General features: G+C 34.6%; 1 protein-coding gene across 1 annotated transcript in view; it reads left to right on the top strand.

The window, feature by feature from the left end:
• The window catches only part of LOC140164383 (uncharacterized), a 169,469-nt gene that overhangs the window by 16,916 nt on the left and 126,657 nt on the right, over nucleotides 1–25,896 (top strand). Inside the window, exon 2 of the mRNA XM_072187658.1 lies at nucleotides 6,730–6,834. The gene's annotated coding sequence lies outside the window, so the exon portion shown is untranslated. The remainder of the gene's footprint in view (nucleotides 1–6,729; nucleotides 6,835–25,896) is intronic.

Genomic DNA, 25,896 nt, shown 5'->3' with positions numbered 1-25,896 from the left:
CACTATTAATGATAATGATAATATACACTTACATGTAAACAGGAGAAATAGAAACAAATCTCGTACCTTAAGTACAGTTAGCAGGTACGTAAGAAGATTAGTAGAAACAGAATTGTTTGATAAAGGTTTGCATTTCATCAAATGTTCGTAATTAATATGATATTCCAGTCAACTGCAATATATCATAACACATGACACATTTTACTCCCATCACTCCCATCACTGATGTACCCTTATAATAAGCATGATATCAAATTTAGTTAGAAATATTAAAGTTGCTGTGATATCAGTAATGCTTATAGCATCGGTAATAAATCAAGACAGCAACAACCAAAAACACGTATAAGTATTGCCAATGTTTGTGCATTATTTGCGGCCTGGAGGATTACCAGTTTCAAGAAATATTATCTGCTGCACAGCATTAGCAAATAACTATATACTATGTATACGATGCGAGATATAAATCATTGAAAGAAGTGCCTTACTTTGCAGGATCGGGAATTAAAGAGAGATTCAGAGTTCAGATTGCTCCGTGTCAACGAACTTCATCATGCAACAAATTGTCCAGGCGGAGTATAGGTTATTGAAGTATTTTTACGTTTGATAAATTAGTGGAAATTTTTTTTTAATCTGAGGGCCATGCAATAAGTATGTTTTGTTTTCTTGTTCTCTCTTCTTTTCAATTAAAGTGTGCTATAGCAAGAGCTTTCTCGTCGGTGTTCGAGAACAATCTGTGTCACCCTCCTCCCGATCTGCCTCCCAAAATGCTTTTACATTTCAAATTGAAAGGGAATTGTAACAACGGTGTACTTGTACGTATAAAAAGCTTTAAATTTATTGTATAAGATGGGAAATTAGACTAGAAACGCGCTATATCACCGTAAGAGCATGTGAGTGATTAACAACTGTCAGTGTTTAATCCCTTTAAATCTATTTTTTCTATTTCTGTTTGTTTCTTTCGGTTTACTGACTGTTTTACGGCGTTGGCATCACGTTGTTTGTCGACAGCTGGTAATTACGATAGCGAGTCTCACAATGTAACTAAGTATCAAATTGTGCAATTCAATTCTCAAGTCAGAGTGTCGTATGAAAAAAATAATCTTTTTCTAGAAATTATTACCCTGTCATAATTGAACCTAATTCATTGAAATCATGAAAACGCCTTAATGACGAGTGTTTCTTTCCTGACTTCGGTGTCATATTATTGTTTCTTATAACTTTATAATCCCCGATGGAATCATTAATCACCTCAAAATGTCACAAACAATCCGGGCAAACAATTTGAACATATCGTCGCAAGTAGAAGTATCTTCAGAGAAAGTTAAGCGCTTACAAGTCTTTGAATACCCATTATAATGTAGGAAACAAAAAGAAACAAAAATATTAGACAGCATCAAACAACTCTTGAAGAAAAGAAGGAACATGTAGAGAAATGGAATTGGAATCCAAAATACACAGAGACATAACTGTAAAACAATCTGAAAGAAGGTAAGGGAAGATATTCGGAAGGGCAACTTTTAGAAGGAAACAATAAAAAAATAATATGAACCTAAAGAAAACTAGCACTTATTAAGTTATCTGATTGCAAACAGAAGATAATAACCCTGTTAGAAAAAAACGGACAGAACGTATGTAATACTACAACGAATAGACGTGTATGGGCCGCATTAAAGAGAGAAATAAACTCAACCAATAAAGTATCGAAACGATTATAGATGGTCAGATATATCAGGAACTGAAATATATAGCAAAAACTTATTTAATGTATATAAAGCGCAGCTTTTTCCTGCGCATTTTGATACCTCTTTTGTTGCTCTACGATATCATTTGGTCGTGTTATGGGCGCCTGAGTGGCTTCAAGTCGGATTTTGAAAGTTGCACTTGGCTCCTATTCAAGCCAAATGCGTTGTACTGTATACCAATAAGTGACCATTGCTTTTGTCCGCCAAATTCAAATGACAGTGATGGTGGGCACACCAAGTATTGAGATGTCAGCAGAAAGAGTTCATGAGATAAGTCAGAGATAAGTAAAGGGTAGCAAGTATTGAAGTTGGAAGTCGAAGGAGTAAAATAAAGTAAAGTTCATGGTTAAGTAAACAGAGCACATCTTTGTCTTTTTGTGATTGTGTGTGGGGGGTGTGTGTGTACGACGAACGCATTTGGCTTGAATAGGAGTAAAGTGCAACTTTCAAAATCCGTCTTGAAGCCACTCAAGCGCCCATAACTCGACCAAATGATATCGTAGAGCAACAAAAGAGGTATCAAAACGCGCAAGAGAAAGCTGCGCTTTGTATACATTAAGTAAGTTTTTGCTATATATTTCAGTTCCCGATATCTGACCATCTATAATCGTTTCGATACTTTATTGGTTGAGTTTATTTTAAATGTTTTAAGACCATACTTACTGACAGAAAAGGACCGCAATTATGACTTTATCACCTACCTCAACTGGGCTCAAAAAGAAACTTATAATTTTTCACAAAGTCATATCTTAAAATCTTGTCCATAAAATGAACCAAAATTACACACAGGATTACTTCAATACTCTACTCTAAGCACATGTCAGTAAACCAAGCATTTGTCTAACTGACACAACAGCAAAATGCACTTACACGGAATAGCTTCCTATACCACATTCACAGACGAATAATTGGCACCCAGCAAAGGAAATCTGTGAGAAAGCGAATGAGAATATAAAGGAATGTTGGTACTTATTTTGGTATTACTACATAAAAATGTCCATAGCTATCCACATTTATGTACCAACTAGATACGTTTATAGGGTGCTTTTGTACTGACATTCAGTGGGGACCTATTTATTCTAGAAACGCAATTATTTCACCTATTTATCTAGATCTTTAAAATAAATGGAACATTTAAAAACAGGGAAAATATGACACAACATCCAATGGGGGAGTAACACAAAATATATAAACAGAGTTAAAAACCCGACGTTTCGAAAAGACAAAACTTTTCTTTTTCAAGGAGTAAAAATGAGACCTGCTCTCAATATAGTGGAGACCAGCTCTGATCATAAAAAGTATGGAGAGTCAAATGGGACAAAAGACTAGGGAAAGGCACAACAAACATATGGTAGGCCAAGCAGGTCACAAAGGGGGAAAACGATGTGGTAAGGGAAAATTGAAAATAACCAAAATCTAATGAAAAGGAGGACCACTGACCCCACAACCCGGCACACGGAGCAACATAGCCCGCCTAGGTGGGACAGCCAAGCGGTACCAACGTCTATGTGCGTTGGCTCCCGCTCCCAGACCATGAAGACGGCATGCCAGGAGTGACGAGGTGGTCCGATTTTGAACAAAAAAGTGAAGTGAAAAAGGTATGGGACAGTCCCATACCTTTTTCACTTCACTTTAGTCACTTGAGGAGGTAATACGCAGAAAAAACAGTTTGTCATTACATATCAATATTTAGGATTTCTTCTAGTATGTAATTTAATTTAAATCGGTAGAATAACTAATCATAATTGATCGCATGATTTTATTCACCTATAAAATGACATTTCCCCAATATTGTTTTGTGCTCTATAGAATAATCCCCAAATCACAACATTATATCTAAATACATTACAATCAATAAAAGGTGTTCATGGTCCTTTTTAAAATAATTTTAATAAAATTTGGAAATGATAGATATTATATTTGAAACACATGAATAACAAAATAGCAGAAAGTGCATTTCTAGATTTAACTTGCCAACCAGAGGTGTGATATATATAATATCACTATGAAAATAACAGTATAAAGATGACGAAATATTTATGAAGCACACATTACACCCCGGTAGCAGTAATTTGATTGTGGTTTCCGAAACATGTTCTAAAAATTGAATTATTATATACCATGCATACGAGCATACACTGCACACGATATAGTTGAGGTTGAAAATTGGGTCATATCCAAAGAGTTCACTTCATGTACGCACCAAATTAAATGTGTCACTACATTTATAAAAATGAGGGAAGATTTCACATTGTACTTGATCCAATTAAGCATACAAATTGTTCTGAAATCTTAGCGTTCTACTCATACTCACCACTTGATTGGGTGGTCATAACTGTGAGCACAATTAAAAAAACCCCAATAAGAGCCACAAAACACCGTGTTATCTGCAAGTGAAACAACAAAGGCCGTGAAATTAATGAATAACTGACATTTGGTGTGATTTAAAATGTTAGAGCATCATATATTTTGGTTAGGGGCACATTTTAATGGGTATCGACCATGCAAAAATCTCTCCTGGTTGAAATGACCGCGGCCAGTGTCGTCAATTAGCAATCTATAACACATGCTGACCGCCTCTGACAGAGGCCAAGACACCTGAATAATTCCTAACAGACTGTGAATCTCTTTGTGTTTTTTCCTACATGTATTTGGAAAGTCATTATGGCAGACATTGGCAATGCATTGGCAATGTTCCAGAAACCCAATTTTCACCTGTTTTTGATATGAGTCCCTTTGTGTTTTTTTACTATTTGTAAAGTCATTATGTCAGACATTGGAAATGTTCCAGAAACACAATTTCAACTGTTTATTTTGATTTTATACACAATTCTAAAATTTACATTAAATAAATGCTTCCTTTTGTGTCTGTTGCCTGTCACTGAGAAAATGTTTGAAAATTGGCATATATAGTAAGGCGTCATTGCGCCAATCATGATATGATAAGACTCACCATTCGGCCTACCGCTTTGTTGTTGCTACATGAGAAATTTGAGAAGATAAAATAAATGGTATATCTAAAACATGACGCGAGTAGTTACTGGAAAAGTGTTAGGCAAACTGTGCGCACCTAAATAAATAATCTTCTTTAAAAAGCGTATGTCTGAGGATAGGTGACATCGTCTCGAGTTTCTAGTTCTGTTGCTTAAGCAAAGTCACGTTTTTACTGATCAGGTTTTGCAGATTGCGTTACTTTTATTTGATCATTTTATCAGTATTGTTAATGGTGTCTATTCTGGAATCTGAAAAAGGTATGGAGGAAAGAAAGGATAACGGAGGAGAATTGCGTTATATGACATAATGGAAGATGCGGAAGAATGGAGGATGCTTTGGATGTGATTGGTCATGTCTCTGCACCCTCTGTTATCAGGACAGATTATACATTGGTTGTAAATAGCTTGATTTTTGCCCGATGTCGGCATGCGGGTACATTTTGTTCAGTAATATTTCAACTAACTCTCAAATAACATACTAAAGCATGAAATCTCGTCTTTCATAACTATTATATTCTGACCACTCACAGTACTAGCCAATCGGAAGGAGCGTAGCGTTTTTTGTGACGTAACTTCCGTAGCTTATCGGAAAAACGATTGCCGGCAAGTCGTATAGCGTTAAAGTAGTTGACAAGAAGGTAACTTTGTCAATACGTCGCTGTGAAAACGATACCAGTATTTGATTGTTGGCTAAGATTTGTTCTTTAACCAAGGAAAGTCCTAATCCTATTTACCAGAAACTGTATAAATTTTATTTACACAAGTATCGTCTTGTATACAGTGACCTATAAATCCGTTTCAGTGATGGATCAAGTATTCCCATAAGGTTCCAGAGTGAATCTAAGGTCTTCAAGTAACGACTGATGTAGTAAATTGCGCATGGATCAGAAATATTACAAACATTATTGAAATGCAATAGCATTTTGATAACATATGTAAATGTATCACGTTCTGGTCTCGTAGTATACGGTTAGTGCATTATTTTGTATACGTTGAGTATAATACTAATAGTGGCAATATTCACTAAACCTACTACAGCGATTTCAGTCAGCACAGAGAGAGTTGAAGTTTAAAGTGGCTTGAACTAAAAGCTGAGCCTGATATTTGAATGAAAATGGCCACTAGGGATTTCCTCAGTCCATTTTGTCAAAGTATAAGTGTATGTTAAATAGACGCTCGTTCGTTATTCTGCATAGTGTATAGTCACAACTTTCAAATATTGATAAACGTAAATGTGAACGTATTTAATGGAGTCTGCAGGATCTACTCGTTTTACGATATAATAATAAATCAAGCGTTGATATCGGCGGAGGTTTGACTAATTATTGCAATGATCATTGAAAGTTTGCACATCTTAATACGAGGAGGCAGAAGGGGCAGATCACCAAAAAAAAGCGATAATAAAAAAACGGAATGAATATCAGCTTCAATTATTCTAGACAGAAAATATTTTGCACTGGGCTGTTCTCAAATACAAGCTGAATTCTTTCCACGGCATTTATCTTAAATTCATAAGCACAGTTGATAACGAGTGTTCGAAGCTTGAAAGGTCTTCAGTCCAAATCCTGCTGGGCATTAAGCGTATCCGAGTACTTTTTTCAGGTAAAGCGAACGCTCCCAGCAAACACAAATGTCCTTAAAACGTTTATTGAAATAACATTGAACTGTCGGCATATTGTATAAAGGTCATGAAGCCGTTTAATAACATTCTATTTCGAATGTTTTGCATTAGGTTTTCACAAATGTTTTGGATGCTATTAAAGCGTCTTTATTCCCTTTATATAACCTGACATTTAAACGTTTTCTGTAAAAGGTTTTGTGTTTGCTGGGACTAACATTACTGAGAAATAATATTGGCTTTAAAGTTTTCAATAACACTTGATACTTTTCTTTTTAAACCCATGAAAACCGGAGTCCCAGGGCCCGTGTCACTTTGTATAATAACTAATTCATTGACCGATTGCTTTTCTCTTTTGTCAATATGCAACTAATAGATCGGGCAACGTACAGCTCTATGTTCAGGAGAATGTCATCTACAAAGTACACACACTGCAAAATAGTATTTTAATATCGCTGCAAAAAGAAGAATTCGACAACCTGTAAGTTGACTATTAATCCAATATCCTATTGAATTCACATGATGAACTCAATTGTAATGTTCTCTACATGAAACAATTAAGGGCTGGGGTATGAACGTTTGGACAGTATTTATTTTGGGACATTAGAGCACATCAGACATATCGAATTGCATTCTGAATACGAAGAATGTCATTCTGATATCAAATAATTTTGAATTTTTGAAATTCGCAATTTAATACACATTTTATGGCAAATCATTAAAAATTGATATTTTTGATATTTAACAGTACTTGAAGTAAACTTTATAAATCTGATGATTTATACTTAAAGTGTATGTAGGTGGGTTGAAAAGCCGACGATCAATTGAAAATTTTGACCTTTCGTATTGAAGATATGGATTTTTTCCCAAAACACCAAAAAAATTAGGTCTTTTTGGGAAAAAAATCCATATCTTCAATATGAAAGGTCAAAATTTTCAATTGACTGTCGGCTTTTCCTCCCTGCTACATACACTTTAAGAATATATCATTAGATTTATATAATTTACTTCGAGGACTGTTATATATCAAAAATTCGAAAAATATCAAATTTTTATAATTTGTCATAAAATTTGTATTATATTGTGATTTTCAAAAATGAAAATTATTTGATATCAGAAAGACATGCTTCGTATTCAGAGACAGGTGATTAATAACGCTAAAGAGTAATATTTCAATTTCCTAGTACTCATGTTATTCAGCACCAGGTAGTACAGGACGTCCCAAAAGTCTCTACCATTTTGAACCTTCAATAATTTCTTTAAATAATTGCCAAAATAACAATGAGTATAATACGAGGGTATTTCAACAATTAGCAAGTGACATTTCCCGGTTTAAAAAAAAACTTCCAACATGTCCAATTAGCCTTTTTTCCTAAGCACACAATTTCTGCATAAATGTCTTGGGATTGGTAATGGTCACTACGATGATATTAATATCAAAATTTTCCAAAAGCTAGACACGACCCTTAATTACAATCATAGTTATGAAAGGGCTGCTATATGCAGAAGTTGAGATATGAGGGTGGAGGTAGAACTTTTTGAATGACCCTCGTAGATTATGCAAATAGCACTTTCACTCCTGGCCCAGTTCGTACTGATGATTGCATTTTAATCTTTAAAATATGCTAGACGGTGGAAGACTTTCAATTGAAAAGAACTACTTTCCTTGGGCTTGCGGTTACAATAGGAAGAATTTTACTTATGTTCAACGTTGACCTATCCATCTTGTCTCATCCACTTAGAATTATTGAGAGTTATATCTATAGGTTTATAAGTCAAATTTGATGTCAAAATAGTTATTCGAGCTTTTGCTATGAAAAGGTACCTATAGCCTTTTTGCTGTTGGTTGCCGAATGCTAGATTTATGAACGTCATGAGATTATTGGTTTCAAACATCATTGCATTCCGGAATGCTGTACTCCAGATTATGAATAGCCACCATCCATTGTAAACATCTCAAAAAAAGTAACTAACCCCCTTAAATAATGGTCATTATTCAAAAAGGGGCTATTTGTATTACAAATCTGCAAAATGCGTTGGAAGCAGAATTTTTTTCTGCGCATTTTGACACATCATTTGATGCGATAGCCCAGAAAACAATAAAACTTACATACAAATTTGTACAATACAAAAACAATCAGATATCATTACACAGATTTCCTTCCATTACACTGAATACAAAATCAATTCAATTTACTGCAACTTTCAAATCTTGGGTTACATTGATTTAAATGTACGCTGTGACGTCAATATTTAGTCAATTGCTGCAAATGAGGTGTCAAAATGTACAGAAATAAATTCTGCTTCCAGCGCATTTTACAGATTCGTAATACAATCACCCACTTTTGAAGAATGGACATTATTTAAGGGGGGTTAGTTACTTTAAGAACAAACAAATACTTGGGGTCATGTGAATTTCACATAGTATGTAAACGTCAATAGGTTGTTTGACCTATTTCTTTACCAATCATACACTACTAATAAGTATGTCTTCGCATCATTGTACAAAAAATGTGGATTGAATTTAATCAAGAAAAAGGCCTCCGATAGGTATGGGTACTCGTCTCTCTTAAGAATCGATGCCTTAACCAAAGCTATAGCCAAAGGCTAAATGTCAGGAGTCAAGACTCATGCGGCTTTATTCGCGGCACGTACCAGGCATATCAAAGAACATCAATCACTGTGCACCAAGCGCCAATGAGATTTCAGCTTTAAACAAGTATCAATACTACTCCACTACAATGATAGCAGATGATGCTTGTACAGGGACATAAAAGCATAGGGACTACGTACACACACACGATCGAATGTAAACTTTCAAGTCATTTCTTTCCTTTTCACTTCGAAAGTAAACCTGAACAGACAACTTTTCTCATACTAATAGAGTGATTCGTGAAACAGATGCACAATGTGTACCTCATCAAATATCTCAGTAACATTTTATGAGTGCCAAATTGTTTGTAAAATGCAATGAAAACAGCTGTTCCTGATGAACATAAGTGAGTTGTTAACTGCTTAGGCATAAGCAGGTGTACATGCATGTTGTAGCCTATCCTAATCCCAGTCTTTCACTGTCTCTGCTCACAATGCAGATGAAGAGAACGAATAAGTTATTGATACTGACTATACCTTCTCGGTTCCATCAATCAAGTCACATACTTAGGCACTATACAAGTAAATAAAATCCTTTTCCCACATCCCAGGGAATGTGGGGAAATGATGGGCCTGCAATGTTCGGATTGGTCTGATTACAATTTAAGTATAATACCCCTAGTAATCACTCTAGGCATTATATGCCCCACAATACTTTTGTTTCTGCCATTGCCAATCGCCCGGGTTGCAGGATCAGGAAATTACACAATGTAAAATGTAACACTCCCCATACTGGGTGCATCAAGTGGTTATGTACAGCCTGTCTCAAAAAAAATTGTGCAAGTGAAAAGCGCCCTCTGTGGCAATTAGAAAATACCTTTGTGGCATAATGCTTACATCAACGTCGTAGCTCTCAAATGCCGTTTAGTCTGTTCAATTTGCTTGTTTTAATCTCGAGATATGCTTACTTAAAGCCATATTATAACATTTGCTGAGGAAGATGCCCTCACTGAATTTTTAAAATTCCTTTTTTTACACGATTAAATTGTACTTTATTAAACCAATATACCCTGCAAAAATCAAGACTCTAGGTGCTGTAGTTTTGTCAAAATCTGAGATTTTGAATAAAACGCCGAATCCGGCGCTTTATTATTACGATGGAATTATTAGTCGAACGCATACACGATGTTCATAACACACAGTACGTACACAGCGTGCGAGACGTTGGTATACACAACAAAGGGTCGTACCACAACATGACCGAAGGAGTGGTACGTATTGGCGACATGTGCGCTGGTAGTAAATTCCAATTTTCTTTGCTTTGCCGTAGTTGTTCGGCTCAAAAATAAAAGGGATATATCTGACAGTAAAAGCTAACATTTTATGGCAAAGAAAAGCTAATCTATTTTGTTTGAAAATGTTATAATATGGCTTTAACAACGAAAGGGTAAAATCCAAATTGTGCCACTTTTACTAGGGAAGAGGGCTGTACATGTAAATCAATGATAGCATCAAGTTTAACAAGAGTTCCTTCGTGAAATCAAAAGAATGCATCAATTACACAACATTGTTTTTAATGTTTTATCATGATAAAGGTATAAAATGATTCTCTTTTTACACTTACAACAAAATAAACGATAAATAAATATTTCACATTCTGCTGTAAAATTAAATACATATGCATGTCAATGATTTTACCATATGGTAAATACTGTTCTTTGTCATTCAAGACATGTTAGACAAACAAATATTGCACACTTATAGGTTAATGAACTTTGACAAATTTGACAAATTAATGAAATTAGACAAAATAATGCACGCGCGCTGCTGTTGATGCGTCTAATGCACGAGCCCCGAAGGGGGGGTGCATTAGACGCATCAACATCAGCTATAATTGATTTACATGTACAGCCCTATTCCCTAGTAAAACTGGCACAATTGTGATTTTACCCTTTCGTTGTTAACTAAACATATCTCGAGATTAAAAAGAGCAAATTTGAACAGAGCAAACGGTATCTGAGAGCTAAGACTGTGCCCTTGACGTTCATGTAAGCATCATGTCACGACGGTATTTTCTAATTGCCAAAGAGGGCGCTTTTTACTTGCACAATTTTTTTTGAGACAGGCTGTATAGTCCCAGCTTACAATCCCGTGCCCTACATTTCCTTGGATAGGGGTGGGTGAAGTGTTTGAATAGTGGATTATATGACTGAGCAAACCTGCATTTTCTAAGATGAAACTAACCTTTTCCATAATCATGGCCGATCCTTCCATGAATGAAATATCTCATAGAATCAAAATGAATCCATCCAAAGGTCATTTAATAATATCTTTAGGATCAGTTACGTACATTGATATCCGGATAAACACTATCACAAATATTATCAATAAAGGTCTCACTGGACATAGATAACCTGCTACCTGAAAATGAGAGGAAAGTCGCTAAATTTTATTATTGAATTTTGCTTATAATCCTACTCGTTAGATCATAAGCCACAGATTGATACATAACTTGTCAGGGTTGCTTCCTTACTTGGTACTCAAAAGTCAATATTTCAATGAGTAATCAATTTCTATTATTTTCAGGCATGTTTATACTGATACCTTGTCGGCTTTCCTTTCATTTTCTTGGAACAGATTTTGGCCTTGTCAACGTGTCGCATGATAGGATTTGTTAGTTCTCTAGCAACGGTTAGTGTTGCACTAGAATAGGCGAAATTTGATAGCAAAAATGAATTTTGGTTGAAAATATAAACCAGCAATATGTTTATTATCATACAAGTCAAACAATTGTGTCGATTGAAATAAAGAATTGGATTGTGTTTTAAGCTCGAAGCCAATCTTATGTTGAAACCAAATTCCGTACATTTAGATTCAATACTGTGACGAGCCTTGAGTAGTAATTTGATTTAATCATTTAACTTTGTTAACGTTTAAAGCTATTTCAGGGGAAATCAAAATACATATTTGGAAAGAGTAAATTCATGCATTTATTTGAATACCAAACATTTTGATACATTTTCCTTCCTTAATAAGACATACTCGACCAATAACCTAAATACCTCAATTGCGACATGTCAATACTGGTAACCAAAAATGTGCGTTTGAAAACTTCAATCTTCAGTCTTCACCTTCTTCTCTAGTAAAATTTCGAAGAAAAATCTTATCTTATTCTGTTATGATATGGTTGATGATGATAAATATGTGTGTAATATGCACAACTATTTCACCGTAGATTATTTATTTTGTTAGTTGGTTTATATGTCAAATTTGGTGTCATAATAAATGCACAAGTTTTCTCTGTACAACGATACTTTTATCTTTGTTGTCGCTTGTTATATACTAGAGTTAAAAGAACGTTTAAATCGGTATCGAAACTTTGGGGACGCCTGTATTTTTGCGGCGTTAAACATTGCATTTACAGTGGATTTAAAAAGCGTGCCAAACTTGCATATGCCATGGGTGTCTCGTTATGTATGATTGTGCTCTTCATATCGATGTAAACGCGTTGCATATGGCATATCTTTTGTTTGAATATCCTAGAAACATGAGAAATGAGGCTAAACTAGTTTTGTTAGCTCCTAGTAACGTGACTTATTTACACATTCTGCGATAGATGAAAACTCGAATGTTTTGTGTATAATGTTCTAAAACTATACATGCTTTGTGTATATTTATCATAGACATTTTGCGTACCATTAGAAACACTGTATATTTGTTGGGTAGTGCCATCGTATATTATAATTATTTAAACATGGGGCTCCAGATGTTGCAATTCATCATTATTTGAAACTTCTGATCAACGTAAAATGATTACAAATTAATGTACAAATGTTTGCAAATGTTTCATGAGGTCATTAGTGATTCCGGCATGATCTTTATTCTGAATATAAAACTTAACATACGTTGTATTAATATACTACAATCCAGGAAAAAAAGGTTGGCACACTTTGCCTATCTTTTGGAATATATCTGCCCCGCTCCCCCAATTCAATGTTGGGCCAAGCCATGTTGACAACAGGTCCGTAAGACCTTCCAACATTGAAAGATGGGGAGTGGGGAAGGGTGAGATACAGGGGGAGTCTGTACTTCACATATATTGCATGCATGTTTCACTCGCCTCTCCAATTTTGATAGGGCACGCATTTCCATTGTTTAGTGCAAGTGTGCCAACTATTTTTTTCCTGGATTGTAGCTACATTGAGTTGGCCCCAAACCGGTTTAACATAAATTTGCCAACTGCGTAAACTGTGTATATACACAAGGCTATTGTTTATGCATTTGGTTACATTACAGTCTATCCTTTAGATTTGTTACTTCAGGAATCCAGTATCATGCAGTATGCATCATTTATACTAAAAAAGGTAACCCTTCCTAACTGGAACTTACGTTTGTTATTTGCCAGTATAGTCGTTGTGTTTTAGTTAATAAATATTTTTTTTAAACCTGTGTTCCCTCAAAGTAAGAAACAATATATTGCAATTTAACTTTTTTTTAGATTGAATGCATAAGCTGATACCTGTTAAGTTGGTTTGGCTATCAATAAAAAATACATTTTCATTAAAATAACGATGTTCTTTGCATAGTTAAAATATTTAGTAAAACATTAATACATCTTCTAGGTCTTCGGGCGAATGGCGATTCACCCGATATACGATTTCGGTCAAATTTTAATTTAGTTATTCGTTGCCAAATATTACAAAATATTATTATAGTGGGAATTCCAATTGAATGAACGCAGCTTTCAATAGCTGTACTCGATCCAACCGCGATCATATATCGCGTATTTCAAACTACAACGCGAACGCACGACCTTGGATACAATGCTAACCAATCACGAGTGCGTTGGCATGGTTAGATTCACTTCTTCGTTGCTCACGCACAGTTGCACACGCTGGCGTATATCGCGGAGTGTACGCAAATATTCGTCATGCTATTGAAAGCTGCGTTCATTCAATTGGAATTCCCACTATAGTAACAACTGCCAGTAAATTTTTAGGGACATTTAAGCCAAACTAATGAGGCAGAATGAAAGAAACTCACTTACTATCTTAGGGTGTACTGTGGGGGATTTTTAACGGTTGGGAGCATTCAAGTAGCGTTCTCCGAAAAGTTTTTCGATTAATTCATTTATTTTTCAACATTTAAAAGTGGAAATTAAAATATAGATGTCCAGGTTGCGAAGCCTACTGAAGCTCTGGGGTTGAATAATTTAATCAAAAGAAATGACACACACTGTGACAGAGGCTTCTGAAAAAAAAAAAAAAATGAAATGAAATGCACTCTGTTCTTTGTTTTTTGTATAATAGTGACAAAATTCTACGAAACATAAACTCCACCCCGTAGCGGTAATTTGAAAGTGTTTTAAAAATTGGTTCAAATCGGAAGAGTTCAACTTCGTATATTCACACAATGTTTAATGTGTTGTCGTCTTCACATCATGTACCGATACGTATACATTTGATATAAACACTTTGACTTGACATACTTTTAGCGACCAATGATTACCTTCTTTTGAATCCAATCAATTTTATATCCACGTAAAAACGATGAGGCAACACATTCATTCTGTGTTTGGTTGAAGTGTATGATTTTTATTGAAAGTAGTTTGATTTTGTCGTTTGCATTTCTCACTAGTGGAAATGTATAATGAGAATTCTTTCAAAGCGATGAGAATTGGAAAAAACTATGAAAGTTGAAATTTTTTTCTCATTTCTATGAAACTTTCTCATCCATATGAATGAGAAATACTAATTAATGTATCAACAGCCTGTTGTTTGACACTGAAATTAGTTTGAGCTTCCTTTTCTCACAAAGAATTATTATGATTACTTAATATTGATGCAAAACACCTATATACATTACATTATTTATGTCCAATTTTATGGGTGTACATGAAATGTAAGGAAGTTATAAACAGTATCACTATCTTGAGACATTGTTAATTTATAATCTCACAAATTTCATGTAATTTTCTTTCTTTCTTTCTTTCTTTCTTTTTCTTTCTTTCTTTCTTTCTTTCTTTCTTTCTTTCTTTCTTTCTTTCTTTCTTTCTTTCTTTCTTCTTTCTTTTTCTGTCTTTCTTTCTTTCTTTCTTTCTATCTTTCTTTCTTTCTTTCTTTCTTTCTTTCTTTCTTTCTTTCTTTCTTTCTTTCTGTCTTTCTTTCTTTCTTTCTTTCTTTCTTTCTTTCTTTCTTTCTTTCTTTCTTTCTTTCTTTCTTTCTTTCTTTCTTTTTTTTCTTTCTTCTATATAACACATTGAAAAATACGGCGTTTGGTGTACGACATTGAATAAAAGGAGCGGGAGGGTCATTGAACTGTGGAAGTGTCGCAGCATCTTGGCACTTGATTGTATAGGTATATAGCACATCAGAATGACGGTTGAAACTTAAATTTCCTCATTTATAACAACGTGACAGGTGGGTGACACGTTAATTAGTATTTCTAAGTCATTTGGATGAGAAAGTGTCATAGAAATGAGAAAATTTTCAATTCTCATACTTTTGTCCAATTCGCATCGCTTTGAAAGATATCTCGTTATAAGTGTCTCCCATTGACAAGTACATACTCTTAGAAATTTATTCAAACGGGCTCGTGTTGTTTTTAGAACAAGTGGTGCTCGGTATTTGATTCTGATTCGAATCGGAATATGTTTACAATCCTTGCAGTGAATATATTTTCTTAAAAATATGAAACGAGCCACTTTCAACACACTTAATTCCTGAGGGCCTGATATATGGGTACTTTCCTATTCAATATCAATATAAGTGGAATCTATTTTCATCTCTTTTAAAACATCATTATAAATATGTACACAATATTAAATGTGATACGTTTTTAACTTGTACCGATGACCATACATGTGTATATAAATGATATGACTTAAATTGTCATTACTTTTTGATACCAATAATTAGATTTGTTATTAGAGTCTTACAAACTCATCTAGATGACGCTTAAAAGCACTGTGATGTGCACCCTTACAATAAAGCAAGAGGGTACAAATACAGTACACTATAAATTGAATATATGAATACAAAACCCACCCAAGTCCATACTTCGGCCAAATTGAGTTAAGCATTGGATAGTGTTGCTATACATAGGCCTGTCATATGTATGAAAGAACAACTCAAATTCATCCTCTGTGTCTATTGAGCATGTGAAAAATAGCATGTATGAAAGAATCAACCCAAGTCCATGATTTGAGTCTTGTAACACATTGATTGAAATCCACATGTATAAAAGTCCACTTGTAACACATTCATTGCTGGAGAGTGACTTTTGAAAAAAAAATGGGTTTAATCAAGGAAAGTGTGTGGTTTATATTACATGGCAGAATGCTTATCAACATTATGCATAACTGCATGCTTTATTTTGTATTATCTTACTAGTGGTAATCTCATTCCAACATTATTGTCTTTCTATATGATTCAAAAAACCACCCAAGTCCAGCATTTAAAATGAACCCCACGAAGTCCCTGAAATGCTAATCGTCATACCTAATACAGTTTAACCCACCCATTTGCACGTACAACTTACCATATTGACCAAGTAAACCTAACTGATAGTAGGGTCATATTTGGACCTCCAGTGACCATCCTTTCTGAACAGCAATTTTTTGATGGATTCTTGTACTTTGGGGTATTTTAAACAAAATAAGCTCCTATGTCCCTCACCAAAGTGTGGGCATTAGCTGGGAGAGGCCAAAATCCAAAATGGCCGCCGGCGGCCATTTTGAAAAAGTGAATTTTCGGTATCTTCTGAACGCTTTGGTCGTTTGAAGTCATTAAGGTGTCATTTTCGACTAATTTTGTGGTGAGAAATCCATTAAAGACATTATTTTACCCATTTTTGGCCATCTTCGTCATCAAATCCAAGATGGCCGCCTTTGGCTGTACTAAAAGTACATTAAATCATACAGTACATTGAGAAACAACTCATAAAAATGTATTACAAGTGAACTTAATTCATCGTTTGTATTATAAATTGAACACCGATTCAATGTTTGTAACATTTATTCACAAATGAGATCGTCTGCTACTGAAAACAATCCAAAATGGCCGCCCATAGCAACCAAAATCCTCATAGCAACGCATCAAAATAACAAAAAAAATCAATGTTTTTTGACATATATGTGCATTTATTATACCTATTCTCAGTAAATCAAGGTTGACTGATTGTAAGAAAGTGAAAGAATGGTCATAGGGGGTTGAGGTAAACAAAAAGTTCCAAAATGGCTGCCCTTAGCAACCAAAAACATCACAGTAATGCAGTAAACCTACTATAAAATAAGTGATTTTTGACCTTAATGTGTATGTAATTAGTCTTATCCTAGCAAATCGAGGCCTATTAAATCTATGAAGATACCAGTTTGATCAAAGGAGGTCAAACAAGTCCAAAATGTTCAAAATGGCCGACCAAAGGAGACCATAGCAACCACATTTTACCTAGCAACGCAATAAAATGTCAATAAATCATGCACTTTTTGACCTGGTTGAGTATTCAATGTGTCTTTTTCTAAGTAAATCATATCCTATTGATGGAATGAAGATAACAATTTGGTCAAAGGTGGTCAAACTACTGAAAAAATATCCAAAATGTTCAAAATGACCGACCAAAGGAGACCATAGCAACCACATTTTACCTAGCAACGCAATAAAATGTCTATAAATCATGCACTTTTGACCTGGTTGAGTATTCAATGTGTCTTTTTCTAAGTAAATCATATCCTATTGATGGAATGAAGATAACAATTTGGTCAAAGGTGGTCAAACTACTGAAAAAATATCCAAAATGGCTGACTTAAGACGGCCATAGCAACCAAATTCCACATAGCAATGCAGTAAAATTACTATAAATCATGTACTTTTTGACCTGGTTGAGTATCAAATGTGTCTTTCATAATACATGAAAGCATGAAATGAAGATAGCAATTTGATCAAAGAAGGCCAAACATATCCAAAATATTCAAAATGGTCGAATAAAGGTGACCATAGCAACCAAAATTCAAATAGCAACGCTGTAAAATTAATTAATGAGATTGTCTGCTATACCTCGTAAAATTTAGAAAATGTATATATTTTTTATATTTTAAAAGTCATTGGCTGTTTTGAACCATAAGGGGTTGTTTCTGACTAATTTAGTGATAAAAATCCATTCCAGGTACTATTGTTAGGTTTTCTGGCCATCTTCATCATTAAATCCAAGATGGCCGCCATCGGCTGCACTACTAAAAATCCACTGAATTTTGCAATATGCATTTATTTAAATGAAACCGATAAAACATATGTTTTGAGTGCATCTTATTCACTGTTTTCACTATTAATTCAAAAGCTATTCAATTCTTGCAATATTTATCCACAAATAAGATCGTCTGCTACCTCAACCAAAATGGCTGCCGGCGGCAATTTTGAAATTTGTAAACAATTTTGTATCTTTTGAACGCCCAGACAATTGTCCCAAAATTAGTTTTACCAAATTTTAGAAATTCTAATTAAGAAGTAAATCTTGTAGCCCGTTATGAAGATTCTATCTTCATTCCATCAATGTGCTTTTATGTATACTCAACCAGGTCAAAAAGTACATGATTTATAGTAATTTTACTGCGTTGCTATGTGGAATTTGGTTGCTATGGCTGTCTTTAATCAGCCATTTTGGATATCTTTTCAGTAGTTTGACCACCTTTGACCAAATTGTTATCTTCATTCCATCAATAGGATATGATTTACTTAGAAAAAGACACATTGAATACTCAACCAGGTCAAAAGTGCATGATTTATAGACATTTTATTGCGTTGCTAGGTAAAATGTGGTTGCTATGGTCTCCTTTGGTCGGCCATTTTGAACATTTTGGATATTTTTTCAGTAGTTTGACCACCCTTGACCAAATTGTTATCTTCATTCCTTCAATAGGATATGATTTACTTAGAAAAAGACACATTGAATACTCAACCAGGTCAAAAAGTGCATGATTTATAGACATTTTATTGCGTTGCTAGGTGAAATGTGGTTGCTATGGTCTCCTTTGGTCGGCCATTTTGAACATTTTGGATATTTTTTTCAGTAGTTTGACCACCTTTGACCAAATTGTTATCTTCATTCCATCAATAAGATATGATTTACTTAGAAAAGACACATTGAATACTCAACCAGGTCAAAAAGTGCATGATTTATAGACATTTTATTGCGTTGCTAGGTGAAATGTGGTTGCTATGGTCTCCTTTGGTCGGCCATTTTGAACATTTTGGATATTTTTTCAGTAGTTTGACCACCTTTGACCAAATTGTTATCTTCATTCCATCAATAGGATATGATTTACTTAGAAAAAGTCACATTGAATACTCAACCAGGTCAAAAAGTGCATGATTTATAGACATTTTATTGCGTTGCTAGGTAAAATGTGGTTGCTATGATCTCCTTTGGTCGGCCATTTTGAACATTTTGGACTTGTTTGACCTCCTTTGATCAAACTGGTATCTTCATACAATTAATAGGCCTCGATTTGCTAGGATAAGACTAATTACATACACATTAAGGTCAAAAATCACTTATTTTATAGTAGTTTTACTGCATTACTGTGATGTTTTTGGTTGCTAAGGGCAGCCATTTTGGAACCTTTTGTTTACCTCAACCCCCTATGACCATTTTTTCACTTTCTTACAATCAGTCAACCTTGATTTACTGAGAATAGGTATAATAAATGCACATATATGTCAAAAAACATTGATTTTTTTGTTATTTTGATGTGTTGCTATGAGGATTTTGGTTGCTATGGGCGGCCATTTTGGATTGTTTTCAGCAGCAGACGATCTCATTTGTGAATAAATGTCACAAACATTGAATCGGTGTTCAATTTATAATACAAACGATGAATTAAGTGCACTTGTAATACATTTTTATGAGTTGTTTCTCAATGTACCGTATAATTTAATGTATTTCTAGTACAGACAAAGGCGGCCATCTTGGATTTGATGACGAAGATGGCCAAAAATGGGTAAAATAATGCCTTTAATGGATTTCTCACCACAAAATTAGTCACAAATGACACCTTAATGACTTCAAACGACCAAAGTGTTCAGAAGATACTGAAAATTCACTTTTTCAAAATGGCCGCCGGCGGCCATTTTGGATTTTGGCCTCTCCCAGCTAATGCCCACACTTTGGTGAGGGACATAGGAGCTTATTTTGTTTAAAATACCCCAAAGTACAAGAATCCATCAAAAAATTGCTGTTCAGAAAGGATGGTCACTGGAGGTCCAAATATGACCCTACTATGAAGGAATTAAAATGATACACAGGTTTTTTTCTCAAAATCGCTTCCCATGGACTTGGGTGGGTTTTGGATTCATATATTCAATTGTATAATAACATAATCAGTATTTAATAACATGATCTGTTTTTATTCTGAGGAATTCCAGATCTCAGGATGTAGTGAATGATGACATCATATGGTTCAATACCACTTATTATTTATTACACATTTTTTCAATGGAAAAATGACTAATTTCGGGCAGAACTTTCTAATATTCAGAAATATTCAGAACTCTCACAGTTAAACGTCAAAAATATCAGGTGAAACTAGATGATTTAGATGCCAAATGTCAAAAACCCAAAATGTACTTTTTTGGCTATATAACTTGGTCAATTTCAGTGATTTTAAAGCAGTCTTTCAGATGCCACACAAACAAATAGATCCTCGTCATATTTTCAATTAGTGGCATAACCATATGGGATCTCAGTGAAATTCATACACGCACTGTTGCAACGTAAAATTGTAATGACCTATTATTAATAATTATTAATAATATATGAGACTTTCCAGTTTACTAGTTAAATTCAAGAATTCATATTACAGATGCAACTTTCAAATCTTACAACATCAATATTGGGACCAGTAAATCAAATGAGACAGAAATTAATTCTGCTTTCAATGCATTTTTCAAATGTGGCATACGATAAATTGTTTTGGGATATTTTTCATTTATTAATCAGGTACAATCAAAGATAAAATTAAGACAAAAAGACTAGTTTGCGTCTGTCGTTAGGGCAAATGCATGGCGTGATTGGTTGCTGACCTGCAGAGTAGGCATTTATTTTTGGTCTGGTTGACAGGACATCACACGCAATTTTAATTCGGTCTCGAATTATAGTTACTTTTCTTGATGTGTTTAATAAGACAACTGCCAGATAAGTAAACATGGTAAATCATCGTAATTCATTGATTTCATTAAAGATGTTATTGACTTCAAATGGTATGCATTCTATGGTGAACTGGGTCAAATCTGATTTTGACCGTCTTTATAAATCTGTGTTCGGTTGAGGTGTATAAATTTATTGAAGTATATAGTTTGGTTTGTTATCTTTCATTGCCAAGTACATACTCTCAGACATTGATTCAAAAGGGCCTGTGTAGTTCTAGAACATGTCAAGTGGTTCTCAGTATTGTATGTGGGTACGAACCAGAATATGTTTACATTACACCATCCTCTTGTGTACTGAATATCGTTCGGTAAAAATATGAACGGAGCCACTTTCAACACACTTAATTCCTCAAGGGCCTGGCATTTGGGTTCTTTTCTATACAACATTTTATTTCACCTTTTTGAGACATCACTGTCTATCAAATTCGTGCATGCTGTTGCACCCTTCTCATTCTCTAGTATTTCAGCGTATCTTCTGATGTTATTTTCTTTTTGCTTCCAGATTTGCAATCATTCCACTTTCTTTGCTTTCTCTTTCTCTCTTTGAAGGTGCCATACTTACCTTCAACAGAGTAGGTATTTATTGTCATATTGATTCCACTTCCAGTACTTCAAATCGGTGTTCCAGCTTCAGATGGATTTTTATTGTTAAAATGTTGATTCTTTAGACTTAGAGATTATAGTGAGTGTGATTTGACAATTGGTCATTTCAAATATTGAGTTTTAGTTTTGGTTTTGGTCACGTAGTTTCTTATTATCATGCCTAAGCTCTAGAGTGACGTCATTATTGATATCTTTGTTTGTACCCTTTGTTAGAAACTTAAAATTGGTAGCAAGGCGTTTCGGTTAATCCCTTGATTTTTGGTTTTTGAACAAAAGAGAAATTAAAACTTGAAATGAGGGAATGACCTACTCTCAATTAAGCCTAGTCTTGCTACCACTGTATCTAAAGTCTTATTCAGATTTCATTTGACAGCTTAACGATCGCGTATATGCTCGCGACGTCAAGCGTGTGCATTGGACCTTGTAAAAATAATACGCGCTGGACGGGTAGCAGTACGCTTAATTTGTAAAAGGGAATCTGAATAAGACTTTAGTCTTGTAACATTGACAATATGAAATCTGTTTGGTTTTTAGTTGATCCATTTCCCAGTAGTGTCTCTTTTGTTCTCTCACATTGGCAATTATGAAGTTCCACTTAAAGGAGCATCCTCGCTGATCTTATTTCCATTTCCAACGTTTCCTAATATGAAGACCTGAGCGCAAGAAGGCCGTAAGTCTACTTAGCCCCTCAACATATATACACTAAAGTTGCGTATAATTTCGTATAGTTTGGTAATGTTTTATACATGTTCAGGGGCCAAAACAAATCTTTCACAACCTCTCATGATGTTTTCACCCTGGAACATGTATTAAACATTATAACACCCTAAGAAACTATACGTAACCTTAGTGTATACATGTTGAGGGGCCAAGTGGACTTACGGTCTTCTTGCGCTCAGGTCTTCATATTGATTCCTCTCCTTTCCTGTTTTGCACTTTCGCACTTTTGCTTTGAAAAGACGCTCGCTCTAAAAAATAATGGTGTATTTTCCTTTATCTTTACCTCAAGGCTTTGTCAATATTGTCCTTGATAGCTTTTCCCTTGATGGCCTTAATAGCTTTGTCAACATCTAAGACTATAATACACTATTCAACACTCCCGCTAGCCATGATACCATATCCCACCTTAAATTGTTTATTATATCACGAAAAATAACGTCATATTCCTATAGATAGAAAAATGATTTTTATATCGAATTCAAGTATAGAGAAGAGTACTTTATCTTTGGTGTGAGTGAGGTCAAGTATTTTCTTTCTTTCAGGCATTGAGTGATACCGCTAATGTCATTTTCCTCAATTGCTTCTATCCAGTCAGTTATTAATTTGCAAAATTGATGATAAAAGATTATCATGATAAAACGTCAAAAGGAAAAAAATAGGAATGGTAATTATGGTTTGCGAAATTGGTTGTCATGCGCAGAGCAGATTTATCGTATTATAGTTAAAGACAGAGATAAAAAGAATTGATCGCGTCTGACGTCATCTGCCAATCAAACTCGAGTTTGGTTTGTTTACAAGTGTCGTGATGATGACTTGCTGAACGCGGCGGTATAACCGGGCGTATTATTGTTAATTTTGCACATTTAAACATGCAAACATCTCAAAAGTTAGGTCTTTATACTAGGAAACTTTCTTTCGCGAAGGCACCATGTCAAAAATGTCAAAAATGCCTAGACAAGCTGCCTTTTGCCTTGTAAAAGTACGCAAATTTTCGCCATTTGCTGCTATTCCTTTTCTCCGATCAGCACCAGATAGATCGATCTTCCTTTTTGCGCTATTAACCTGTATTATCCAATCAAATTGACAGGGACATCAGACGCGATAAATTCTTGTTATCTCTGTCTTTAATTATAATGTGTAACGTAATCACATTAATCCGGGCAGTGCATCCACTTAGTCTATTACCTTGACGTGGCAAAGGCACCTTTGTCAATTTTTACTTGAGCTTGTGGTTTCAGATTATGTTGTTATACATAGGTTTCCTTATCATTGAGGTAGCCTATATGACCAGTTAGGAACGGCCCTAAAATCAAACCACCCCATCTCTTTTGCAATTTGTGCAAGGAATCTAGATTCAACATCTGGAATGTAATGTATGTGATATCTTCCCAGCAAACACAAAACGTTTTCGACATCATTCGCAAAAGGTTATAAAAGGTTGTCAGAAAACGTTTAAATGTCGGGTTATATAAAGGGTATATTAAAAGTATAAAACGTTTATATAACCTTAAAAAACATTTTTGATAATCTACTGCTCAGCAAACAAAAATGTTTTACAGAAAACGTTTAAATGTCGGGTTATATAAAGGGTATAAAAACGTTTTAATAACATTCCAAAAACATTCTTGAAAACTTGATACAAAACATTCTAAACAGAATGTTATTTTGGGGTTGAAAAAATATTTTGCGAAAAATGTTTGCCCAAAATATTTTCAATAACGTTTTAAAACGTTTTTATGACCTTTATATAACCCGACATTTAAATGTTATTAAAAGGTTTTGAAAAAAACATTTTAAGAACATTCCTGTTTTTGCTGGGTTCAAATATTTTACCATAATGTTATTTAAGTATTGACACAATATTTGGCAAAATGTTTGCAAAAATAGTTTACAATAACATTTTTGAAAACATTTAAAAATATTGTTGTAGTGTGTTTTCATACAAAACGTTTTAAAACGTTATCATGACCTTTATATAACCCGACATTTTAATGTTATTAAAACGTTTTTACCTAAACCAAAAGCCAAAATATAACTTATTTAAAACGTTTTTAAAACGTTTTTGTGTTTACTGGGTTCGCTGCTCTTCTAAATTCATATATAAAATGTCCGCCCCAGATCAATATAAGTTGCTTGAACATGCTGAACTTGAAAGCATCAACTGTCATTATTTCCATCACTTCCCGTTTATTTTACATCTCGTTGCTATGAGAGAGAATACCTGTAGACATTTTCTTTGCCTAAAGATTTTGCTGCTTCTATTCCTGGTTGGTTCTTGCTGAATGGAAGTAACAGACTAATACAGACCATGTATCAACAGTCTAAGTCACCGCGCATTGTGAATTATCGCATATTCGTGAGGGCCGATTGTTCGATTGTGTCGTGTCTAACAATCACGCCGGTGTTGCGTGCCATCGCGTATACACGATAGAGCGTTGCGTGTCTTCGCGATTACGCAACAGACCGTAAAAATACGCGGTATTAAAGAGCGTAGCAGTTTTGCCTGTCGCATTTCATGGAACAATCGGCCCTTATTATCGGGTGATGCTGAGACTTTGACTGCTTGTATGCGGTCAGTTATCTTTTTCGTCTACGATGGAAGTATACCTCAGCATCTATCTTTATCAGCGCATAGCAATCCGGTGTCATCCTCTATCGTCTAGTGCATCCTTGTCAAGTTACTGTAGCCGGATGCAACTGTGTTAATTTTGCAACTGTACGACGTAATTCTCTACATTTCCTTAATTTCATGAATGTGCTTCTTTTTGTACTTGTAATGGTCTCACAACACAGACAAATTCGTTTCTAATTATACCTTACTTATTTTCATCTATCAGGGTCATACAAATCTAGTCTATCTTGTAAAATATTGGTGTTATTAATACATGTATGACATTGTATGAGTCTTGTATGAGACTTGTATGAAAAAAAGTCATAAGATGTACACTTTTTAGTATCTGTGGGTGTGTTGGGTGGGGTGTGTGGGGGTGTGTGTTTTATGTTTACATGAAGTTACAAGAAAACAGAATAAATCCAAAAAGACTATTCACGTTCCTTTAATTTATGCATTCAGATCACGACCACGGAATTATTTGACCCCATTACTGGTCAGCTCTCGACTAAGTCCACTTAAGTTCCTACTTAATATGGAAGTACTTTGGTTCGTAATATATTAAAATCTGTACCTTTTGCAGAGTTTTCCTTGTATTTTCATAGTACCTATTCACATTCAATTATTATATTTTGCAAAGATAATGATATTTTGTCTGAGAGGCTAATCATAAGAAATATGGTAGGTATCTATATTTGGTATTCTTCATTTGCATGTAAGCTTTTAAATGTAGGACCTGAACCTGCTGGAATTGCTTAAGGTCTCATTCTTACAGTACTCAGAATAACAATTAGAAGGATCCTTACAATATTTTTAA

This window comes from Amphiura filiformis, chromosome 11 (genome assembly GCF_039555335.1).
Source record: "Amphiura filiformis chromosome 11, Afil_fr2py, whole genome shotgun sequence".
Taxonomy (NCBI): domain Eukaryota; kingdom Metazoa; phylum Echinodermata; class Ophiuroidea; order Amphilepidida; family Amphiuridae; genus Amphiura; species Amphiura filiformis.
This window is presented reverse-complemented; position numbering and strand designations above follow the sequence as displayed.